Here is an 11,193-nt window from a genome sequence, read left to right as displayed (position 1 = left end):
CGTATTTGAATCTTAATCACAGTCATTTGCATGAAATAAAAGTCTGTGTCAAGGGAATGCACATTATAATAACTCCTGGGTGTTTTGGTTGCATCAGTGAGCAAAGAAGTTGTATGCATTTTTTGTGCTGATATATAAGAACTCCTTTTCTATTTACTGTATCTTTGATTGTACAAAATTTCTGCAATATAGGATTTGGGCTGGTGAGAGACAACAACTGATTAGCTACCTCCACAATGGCTGTAATTAAAACAGATGCTTGATAATGCATGCATCTGAATTAAAGTAGGAACAAAAAGGGAGAGAGGAGAAATAGGAATTTGATAGGAACCTCGTTCTCGGGAAAGCTCTCCATTAGATGGGAAAGTAATAAATTAGGGCATGAACTTCAGAACCATTCTGCCTGTCTCTTTTCTGCATATTGCTGTGCCTATTGCTATGTGCTCAGAGCTAAGCTTCATGCTCTCGGGCTGCATCTCCAAATCCTCCCAGGAACTGGCTTTCCAATCTACAGATCCTATCTTTCTGCATGGGCACTGTCAGTAACCCCCGTTTCACTCCTGCTGAGCATGAGCATGTTCAACGTCCCGAGTGCCTTTAGCCCAGCACACTGGCGTATTCTGCCAATTGGGAGGTTGACACAGGGGCACCAGCAGCTCATGGTTTACCTGGGCCACATTGCCAGATGCTGAGACTAAAGGCCAACATGAAAATAAAGTGCTTCTGGATGCTGGAAGTCGACTTTCCTGCCTTACTCACACCTAACAATTAAAATCTTTTTTTAAACCTATCTGGCATCTCCTACTTATGTTCCTATGGTGTTAGGCTAGGTTTAATTTTTTCTTTTTTCTTTCTTTCTTTCTTTTTTTTTTCAAGACAGGGTTTCTCTGTGTAGCCCTGGCTGTCCTGGAACTCACTTTGTAGACCAGGCTGGCCTTGAACTCAGAAATCCGCCTGCCTCTGTCTCCCGATTAAAGGCGTGCGCCACCACTGCCCAGCAAGATAGGTTTATTCTTTAATCTAATTTTGACACTTCTTTGAGAATAACACTGTCTAAGAATGGAAATGTTATTCCTGATGCTCCTCTGATTTATGAGGAAGGAAAGAATACTAAATAAAATTATAGTTTTGATTCCCAAAGAGTCTGGAAATAATAATAACTATCTTTGATATTTATAAGAATAATTAGGCTTACTAGACTAGATGAGTTGAGCCCAGATTAGAAGAACAAAGTTAGTAGGAACAGTTCTCTTCCAGAGCTGAACTGTGTCCATGATAAATGAGGAGCCCAGATATGACAATAGTAGATTCAGCAGAGTCAAAAATACAAAGAGTAATTAAAAACAAACAAAAGCTCACTATCATTGTAAGAACAGGAAATAACTGTGAGCTCAGTCTTGTTTTTAAGGGGAAAACACACAGGGCAATGGTGCTGGCAAGATAGCTCAGCGGGTAAAGTCCTTGCCTGCTAAATATAAAGACTTGAGTTCAGATCCCCAGTGCTCATGTAGAAGCTGGGTACCTATAATCTCAGTGTTAGGGAGGTATGAGGCAAGTGGACCTGAGAGCTCACTGGCCAGCCAGCCTAACCAAGCAGTGAGCTCCAGGTTCAGTGACATACACACATATACAGAAAAGATGGTGGCCTCAATAAAGTATCAAAATAAATATGTTAACGCTACTGCCCCAAACCTGTTGGACACTCAAACAGTCAAAAGCATTCTAGACTCCAAACATCCCTTTCCTGCCATAGCATGCCTTCTCAGATCAGCAGTTAACTGTGATTCTTTGCTATTTATCTCCTAGAACATTTCAGACTTTCTGCAAGGTCTACTAAAACAAACAGGCCTTGTATCCAGTCTCACAAAATCCTGTTAGTCCATGTAAGATCACATGGACTTATGTGACACATCTCTTCCTTTCTAACACCAGCTCACTCAGGCCTTGACATGTCCAGATGTCAATTTGCATCCTTCTCATGACTTCTCTGATACCTCCCACTTCCACAAACCTAACTTAGATTCCATCTCTTAGATGTGACATTCAGGCTGCCTTGGTGTCCTCTGTGTCCTCAGTCCTGCTCCATGTGCATAGAGTGCTTCCTGTTAGGTTTCTAATCATCTATATTCTCTTGCCTTGGTTGTCAAATGATTTGGTTTGGTTTGGTTTGGTTTGGTTTAGTTTGGTTTAGTTTGGTTTGGTTTGGTTTGGTTTGGTTTGGTTTGGTTTGGTTTGGTTTAGTTTGGTGTGGTTTGGTTTTCGCTTTTCTGAGACAAGGTTTTTTTTTGTGTGGTCCTGGCTGTTCCAGAACTTGCTCTGCAGAGCAAGTTGGGCTCGAACTCAAAGATCTACCTTCCTCTATCTTCTGTGTGCTGGGATTAAAGGTGTGTGCCACCACTGCTGGCAATTGTAAGCTCTTAAAGACTGGAATGCTATCTTCCCTCTGTTCCATCCCATTTTTCTTGCTTTTTGTCTTTCCACAAATAGGTATTCAGTACTGTTACAGTCTGAGTCTGGTTCACACCCCAACCCCCATGCATGTGCCTGACTCTGTGCCAGCATAGACACAGGAGATCTGTTAACAGTAGGGACCTAGCAGAGGGTGTTATGTCCTTAGCTCATGAATTATTCTCATGAGCAGATTGGTGCTATTTCTTGTGAGTGGACCAAGTCTAGTAAGAGTGGGTTGGTTTCTATGAGAGCATATCGTTCTAGGGCTGCAGATGTAGTTACATAAGTGAAGTACTTGTCCACCACGCACCAAGCCTTGGAATGGATCCCTAGGATCAGAAAAACTTAGTATGGTGGTGCATTCCAGGAAGGCCAGCTCTTGTGGAAAGGGGGGCATGGAGATCAGAAGTCCAAGAGCATCCATGGCTACATAGTGAAGCAGGCTACTCTGGGATCCATGGCTACAAAGTGAAGCAGGCTAGTCTGGGATATATGAGACCTTATTTTAAAAAGAAAAGCTTCCTGCATTGCCATGTGACCACTGTACAGGAGTCCCATTATTGTGATCCAACTCACGGTTAGGACCTCATCAGAGTTGAACATGCACCGGAGCCTCCAAAACTTGAGTTGGATAAACCTCTCTTCTTTAGACTTTACCTAGAGTCAAGTAGTTTCTTAGGGCCACACACATGGACTAAGACAAGTACCTACCCTGTGCCATCGAGAGCACATCCTAGAGCTCTCCTGTGCATTAGCAGCATGGGTTGTGTGGCAGAGTAGCATGAAACACATGTTGCTATTGTTTGGACCCACATGTAGCAGCTCTCCATACCTCTGAATATCTCCATTTAAATCAAGTGGTCCTTCCTCCCAACGTCCTTATAGTCCATTCTCTTTGAGAAAAGCCCTAGCCTCAGCAGCATCACCAAGCCCACTCCATCCCTCTGATGGAGGAAAACAAAGTAAAGGCAGATTCTGTGTGTGAAGACTTTTCTGTCTCCAGTTTTACCTTACTTCATGTGTACTTTATCTCTTCGGGGACAACTTCCTTGTGACAGTCCATAAAAACAAAATATGCATGCTACCTGTGCCAGATAGCTTTATGTCAATTTGACCCAGGTTAGGGTTTTCTGAAAGGAGGGAACCTCAGTTGAGAGAATACTTCCATACGATCCAGCTGTAGGGCATTTTTTAAGTGGTGACTGCTGGGGGAGGAACCAGTCTATTGTGGGTGGTGGCATCCCTGGGCTGGTGGTCCAGAGTTCTATAAGAGAGCTGCCTGAGCAGGCCATGAAAAGTGAACCAGTAAGCAGCAGCCTCCACGGCCTGTGCATCAGCTCCTGTCTCCAGGTTCCTGACCTGTTTGAGTTCCTGACCTGACATCTTTCAGTGATGACCAAAAATATAGACGTGTAAGGCAAATAAACCCTTTCCTTCTCAACTTGCTTTTTGGCCGTGGCATTTCATCATAGCAATGAAAACCCTAACTAAGATACCACACGATACTCCCCAGGGTAATGGTTAATAAGATGATAGATGTAAGACACTTTAAGCTTATCCAAAGAGAGGCACCACAATGCCTATAAATGAAGCTATTAGGCAACTGATCCTGTTAAAAATGCAGGTTGCAAATGAGCCTATGAAGTGTTGAAATGAAGCCTCAGCAGCAGAAACTATTGTTTAACCTGCCCTACAGGACCAGGAAGCATCTCCTGAACTTTCTTTCATATGGATCAACTTCAGAAAATATATTTTAAATACATTTTTAGAGAGGGAGAAGTTTATGCCTGTAGAACAAAGATGAATGCATTGAGGATTGAGGTCCTTGCCTTTTGCTTCCATTGGAATGGGTGCTATCTTTTCCTCCCATGTAAATATGCTTTTATATTCTAAAAAAATGGATTTACAATTAAATAATAATTGTCCATGTTTATAGTGTCCAATGTGTTTTTTCAAAACAGGAATTAATTGCATAATAATCAGTTATGTATCCCCTTAAATGTGTGTACCATTTCATGATAATACTTCTCAAGACCCTTCTTTTAAGATACTTTGAAATAGATACAACACGTTCTTATTAGCTATAACCACTCTACTATGTGGTTATAAGTCGAATATGTGGTTGCTGGTCTAAGAATACCCAGACTTATGTGACAAAATTTAATAGCCTTTCTACTAAAAATTCTCAACAAATTAGGAATGGGAAGAACATACCTCAGTTCAATAAAGGACATACATGACCAACCCACAACTAACATTACACTGAACAAGGAGAGATCAAAGTGACTGAACACTATTCTAGAAATTCCAGCCAAAGCAACTAAGCAGGAAAAAGAACTAGAAAGCATCCAAACTAGAAAGGACGTTAAGAAGTGTCTACCCAGATATCGGCATGACAACCATACTCAGATCAACTTTAGCCTGGAACATTTTGGCCTGGAAGCTCTGAGAGGCAAGATTGATCATTAGTCACAGTTATATAGCCAGCACCCCAAATGATACCTGGGACATGATAAAGCAGAGCTGAATAAATATTTGGTTCAATTTATCGTATGAGTGAGTCTGGTTTCTTGATCCCTAAAAGGTGAGAGGGACATGGAATACAGGGAGCAGCAGGTCAAACCCTAATTTGAAGACTATATTGAGAGATAATATGACCCTCTGGGATGGCTGTATAGCAGTCCCACAGTAGGGCATTGCCATTGACTGCCCAGTTCCATGGGGTTAATATAGTACAAAAGTGAAGATTCCTTGACTTCTATGGAATGTATAGTTAGGGGTGTCTGGCTGAAGTAGGAAGCATGCAAGGACGTTAGTGAGGAGTTTATGTGCACGACTGGGTAAGAGTCTTCCAACAATATTTTAATAAGACTCTTATGGTAACACCTGCCTGTGATCTCAGGAGGCTCACAAAGGAGAACAGAAAGTTCAAGGACAGCCTGGGCTACATAATGAGACCCTCACAGACAAGGTCAGTGAGATAGCTCAGTTGTTAAGGAGCTTGCTGTCCAAACATGCAAGCCTGATGACCTGAGCTGTCCCCACCTCCACATCATCACCACCACCACCACCACCACCATCATCACCACCACCATCATCATCATCATCAACAACAACAAACAATCAATAATAATCAAGGTATTTTTAATTAAAAACAAAAAAGAATTTGGGTCATCAATACTACAAGAGGGATATGGTAAACAGAAACATATGAGGACTTACAGTAAGTATGCTGTAAAAGAGAGTCACATTGTCATACCCACCACCCCCTACACACACACACACACACACACACACACACACACACACACACACAAACCTGGAAACCCAAAAGTAACAGGACATATCTGCTATGCCACAGGGGCTGTAATGAGGCCATGCTGCACAGAAGGACTTCAGCAGGAAATTCACTCTATGAGAAGGAAGGGGAGCTAGTGCCCAGACTCAGCGCTGGGTCTTGAATTGCCTTACACTGAATTTAGGCTCAAAAAGGAAAAAAGTGATATCGGAATAATATAAAAATCTGTCAGGTACTTGACCATACGGATAGAAAATTACAGCCTTGTGGTTATCTCAAAATTTGCTACAAGAAAACTCTCGGCTTTTTCCTTTTGTAAGATCTTAATAACAGGGGAAGGCTTCCTAAGTCATCTGTTTAAAACTTTCCGTCTTGTCTCTGTCTTGGCACCACAAATAGCAGCCCACGCGACATTGTGACATGAAGAGAAGCTACAAGTCGTCTCATTAAGTCAGGAGCAAGACAAGGGCACTTGTTATCACCATAATTATTTAATGATTATTCTGCAAGTGCTCACGAATGTAATTAGAGGAGAGAATGGGGTTAGAAGCGTAAATATTGGGTATGAGGAAACAGGGGTATCATTATTTACAGATTATAGTCTTAAAAAAATCTCAAGTGAACCAACTTGTAAAACATGAGAGTTCAGTAGGTTATAATATATGTACAAACATAAGAAGGCAATAACTTTCTTATTTGCTTAAAATAACTAGTTACAAAGTTGAATGAGTGAATGGCTTCTATTAAAGACAAAAGGGAAGCAAACAAAACAAGAAAAAATGTGTGCCTTGAATTAAAAGGAATTTTAAACTCTGTAGAAGAACAATGTTAAGTTTGGAAAGAAAAATAGTATTTTTAAATATCATTACAGGACAATAAGATGGTTTAGTGGCTAAGGTATGTGCTGTCAAGTCTGAAAATTTGATTTCAATCCCTGGAACCCACATGTTAAAGAGAACTGACTTCCACAAGTTGTCCTCTGACCTCCACACATGTGCATATGTACACACACCCACACACATACCCATGTACATATTACACATACATACATTCATACACATACAACAAACATACACACACACTGACAAAGAGGCGGCAGAGATTAAAAAGAAGCAAACTACTCTAAATCTATTAACACTTTCGAAGATGAGGCTTTAACATTCACTTCCTGGTGTCATGGAGGCTAATAAATCAACATGATCATGGTTGACACTGTGAAGTTTGCTCCGGAACTTGACAGTGGAGCTGTGGTCCCCTCCTCTCCCTGTTCTCTTAAAGATATTCAGTTCCCTGGCTGCTTCTCTTTATTCCAGTGTCTAGACACTACCCTGAGCTTCCTCATCTACCCGACTGGTTTACAGTGCTTACTTGCTTACTGGCTGTTTTCTGTCCAGTACACTACCCCACCTCTCTTTCCCAAGGAGCCTTCATCTGTGGTGACTCAATGTGTAGCTGGGACGCAGCCGAGGAAGAGCAGGGCTCAAGAGTACCAAGCTACTTGAACTTACATCCCAGCCCCCACCATCTTGCCCAGATGTGACCAGGAGCATGTTGGTGCATCTTTCTTCCTCTGCCTTAGATTCTTCATCTATTCGTTGATGATTTCAAAAGTCACACCTCCATGTTTTCCTGGAGGGAGGGAGGTCAGAGGTCAACCTGAGCAACTGGTGTTCTGCTCGCTAGGGAGGTGGGTGCCGGTGATCCCGCTGAGGTCGTCAGCTTTGCAGCAAATGCCTTTGCCCACTGGAGCCATCTGTCTGGCCCCTTCACGTGCTCTTGGGTTGTGATCCCCCACCTCCCTACATTGAGTCACATGAAGTAGCTCAGTTGAAATACTTGAAGCAATGGCAAACACATAGTACACAGTTCCTGCCATTTTCCTAATAAACATTGGCATGTTGAAGCTTTCTTCTGAATGCCCTCTGGTTTTCTCTGAATGGCTTTCCCAGTGATTACACCTGTACTCTGAGGGAAGACTGCCTCCTGGATGATTGTTTGGATTTTGTCAAGTAGTATGCAAGGAAGCTCTTTCTTGTGTGGATTTTCATGACTAGGTCACTCAGATCCATATTAGACTAGCCACGACACACACACCCCTAAGATGAGTTCTGATCCTGGTCCTCACTGTAACTAAGCAGGTACATTTTCAGTATCTTACTGGGCAATTGAACACCTTTTTTTTCCCATTTTAACAATGATGTTATACAGGTTGCCAGTTTTTCAGGAGGGAAAGAAACACCATCCAGAAAGAGAATGGGATCAGTGCCCCGTGTCTCCTCCCTCCCACCCTGTCTTCTCCATCACCCTCTGAGCTCCCTGGCAGCCCATAGTTAGACCATCCTTGCATGAGAAAGTGCGTGCTCATTACAGTTGCATTCAGCATGTCTAGATCAACAGCTTCATCTGGGACTTAGGCCCATAACGCTGGTGATGCAGAGAGCCAGGCAGTTAGTCACATCAAAGCAATTTGCTAATTGCAGATGCTTCCTGGCTGTTTAATGTTTCATGTGTAAGATTAGGTGGTTGATTTAACGGGCTCATAGAGATTGTGTTATCCCATTAGCTATCTCTAAAGGAAATCACATCAGACTAAATATAGACAGAGGACATTAATTATCTGGAAGACATAAAAGTATAACCTGTACAGGAGGGAGAATGTGAGTAGTCATTACTTATTTCCAAAAATGCTTACATATACAATAACATAAAAAAACATGCGTGACAATCTACAATTGTTTTCCATGTATGAATTATCTGAAGACCAATTCCAATATATATGTTCAATATAGAGTTGTAGACTCAGTATGTAGCATACATGCTTTATTTTAGTATGGGTATATAGTCAATGATAAGTTCAACTAAACATCCTAGGGTATCTTATAATAAACACCATGACCAAAAGCAACATAAAGAGGAAAGATTTATTCCAGCTTCTAACTGTTGGGTTCATCATCAAAGAAAGCCAGGCCAGGAGTTCAAGGCAGGAACCTGGAGGTTCTTCCAGGCAGGAAGTGATGTCGAGGCCATGGAGGAAGCTCCTTACTAGTTCTCACGGCTTTTCAGCCTGCTTTCATATAACACCAGGACCACCAACAGCCCAGGCGTGCCACTGCCCACAGTGAGTGGAGCTATGCCAAATCAATCTACAAGCTTGTTGTGGCTCCCTCTTTCCAAATGACTCTAGCTTGTGTCGAGTTAACATAAAGCAATCAGGGCTGGAAAGATGGGTCAGAGGGTAAGGGCACTAGTTGTTCTTTCAGAAGACCTGTGTTCAATTCCCAGCAACCACATGGCAGTTCACACCTATCTGTAACAACAGTTCAGGGGATCTGACACCCTCACACAGACATTCCTGCAGGCAAAACACCAAGGCAGATATTTAATCATTTAAAAAGAAAAAAAAAAGTTCATATAATACGTCAGGTTTTTCTCATCAATTTCTTCTTCTCCTTTGTCTTTTGCACATTTTCAGGCAGAATTCTAGTTAAATCAACTGTCTTTTGTCCCACGTGTATCCCTGACCCCAACCTTATTTCCATGACCTTCACTTGACTTTTTATTGATGTTTCGAGATATTTCAACTCAAGACAAAAGAAGTTTTATTATATTTGAAAGTTAAACAGTAAAATGATAATAATAAGAAGAAGATAATGAGGATGGGGAGATGAAATTTGAAATTTGAGGGAGGAAGGACACCAAGGTGGCTCAGCAAGTAAAAGTTCTTGGTGTCAGGCCTGGCAGCATCAATGCAGTTTTAAAGTTTTTGGTTTTTGTTTTTGTTTTTTTTTTTTAACTTTTATGTGGAGTTTTGCCTGTATGTATGTCTGTGTGAGGATACCAGATCGCTTGGAACTGGAGTTACAGACAGTTGTGAGCTGTCATGTAGATTCTGGGAATTGGACCCCGGTCCCCTGAAAGAGCAGCCAGTGCGCCTAACCACTGAGCCACCTCTCCAGACCCCAATATGAATTTAATTCCTAGGAACTATATCATCAAAGGAGGGCCCTGACTGCTTAACTTGTCCTCTGGCCTCCTTCACAAGTTTACTATAGCACACATGTGGTACACACACACACACACACACACACACACACACACACACACATATACCTCTCTCTCTCTCTCTCTCTCTCTCTCTCTCTCTCTCTCTCTCTCTAAATAAGTAAACATTAAGGGGGGGAGCAACAGGGTTGGGAAGATGGCCCAGCGGTTAAGAGCACTGACTGCTCTTCTACAGGTCCTGAGTTCAATTCCCAGCAACCACATGGTGGCCCACACCCATCTGGAATGGGATCTGATGCCCTCCTCTGGTGTGTCTGAAGAGAACGACAGTGTACTAACATACATAAAATAAATAAATCTAAAAGAAAAGAAAAGAAAAATGTACTCCAAATGCACAGTGGAATTTTTTTTTAAAAAAAAGGATAAACAGTCATAAATTTCTAAATGAAAAGGAAAGCCCACATAGAGAATTTTGAAAATTCCTTGTGTGTTAAAATTGACAAAACCCAGTAGCCAGGATCTTGGCTACTAATCAAGGTTGATATCATAGTCATCTGTAGCCACACCACAGAAAGACATCACCATAGCCTATGATGGCACCATAGGGCTTGTTTACCATGTCACTGGGCTTTGCATCCATGGAGCACTTACAAAGCTCACCAGCCACTGAAGATCATTTAAGCGGTAGTCTTTTATTTAATGCCCTCCTGATTACTTCAAAGACAGACTATAGCAACCTCTATATCATGTTGAGTTTTGCGAATTGTTTTCTCTCTAAAGGAAAAGATAGCGAACTATAAGAGCTACTATTTTCCCTTTACCTATGTCCCCAATGTGACCACTAGTTCTCAGAATTTCATGTCCTGGCCTGAGGGCTCAGATAGGGACTGAGGGGCTTGCCTCTTTTCCACTCTTTATGACAATGGGCTCAGAATCCCACAGAACACCACAATGTTCCCATCCACTTAGAGAGAACCTGTCTACTTTGATTCGTGTTCTTGTGACAAAAATTAAGACCGATTGCATACATATGAACCTCATCATCCAGTTCCTTTGTAAGAAAATATGAATATATGATGCTTCTTAGCACAATTCCTAGAATTTTGGAACCAGGGAAACTAAAGTAGTCAAATCATGAATGTAAAGCCAGCCTGGGCTACAGAGTAAGACCTCAAAACGGTAAGAAAACTGTCTTGTATCAGACAGACAAGCCAATCCTCAGTGTTATATCATTCAATACATCTTTCCATGCTATCATGGTCCTTTCCAAGAGCTGTTTCTCAGAAGCCTCTCCTAGACAAGGCTGGACACCAACACCAGACTGTGTGATGCTCCAACCCAGTTGACTCCCGAAAATATGGAAATAAAACTTATCATTGCTACTGTTCAGTCTGAAAGGTCAACTCCCCAAAGCACATGCAAATTGTTTGTGGACCTTTACT

This window comes from Mus caroli, chromosome 14 (genome assembly GCF_900094665.2).
Source record: "Mus caroli chromosome 14, CAROLI_EIJ_v1.1, whole genome shotgun sequence".
In the NCBI taxonomy this organism is placed as follows: domain Eukaryota; kingdom Metazoa; phylum Chordata; class Mammalia; order Rodentia; family Muridae; genus Mus; species Mus caroli.
The sequence above is the reverse complement of the archived record's forward strand: the minus strand, read 5'-3'. Positions refer to the sequence as shown.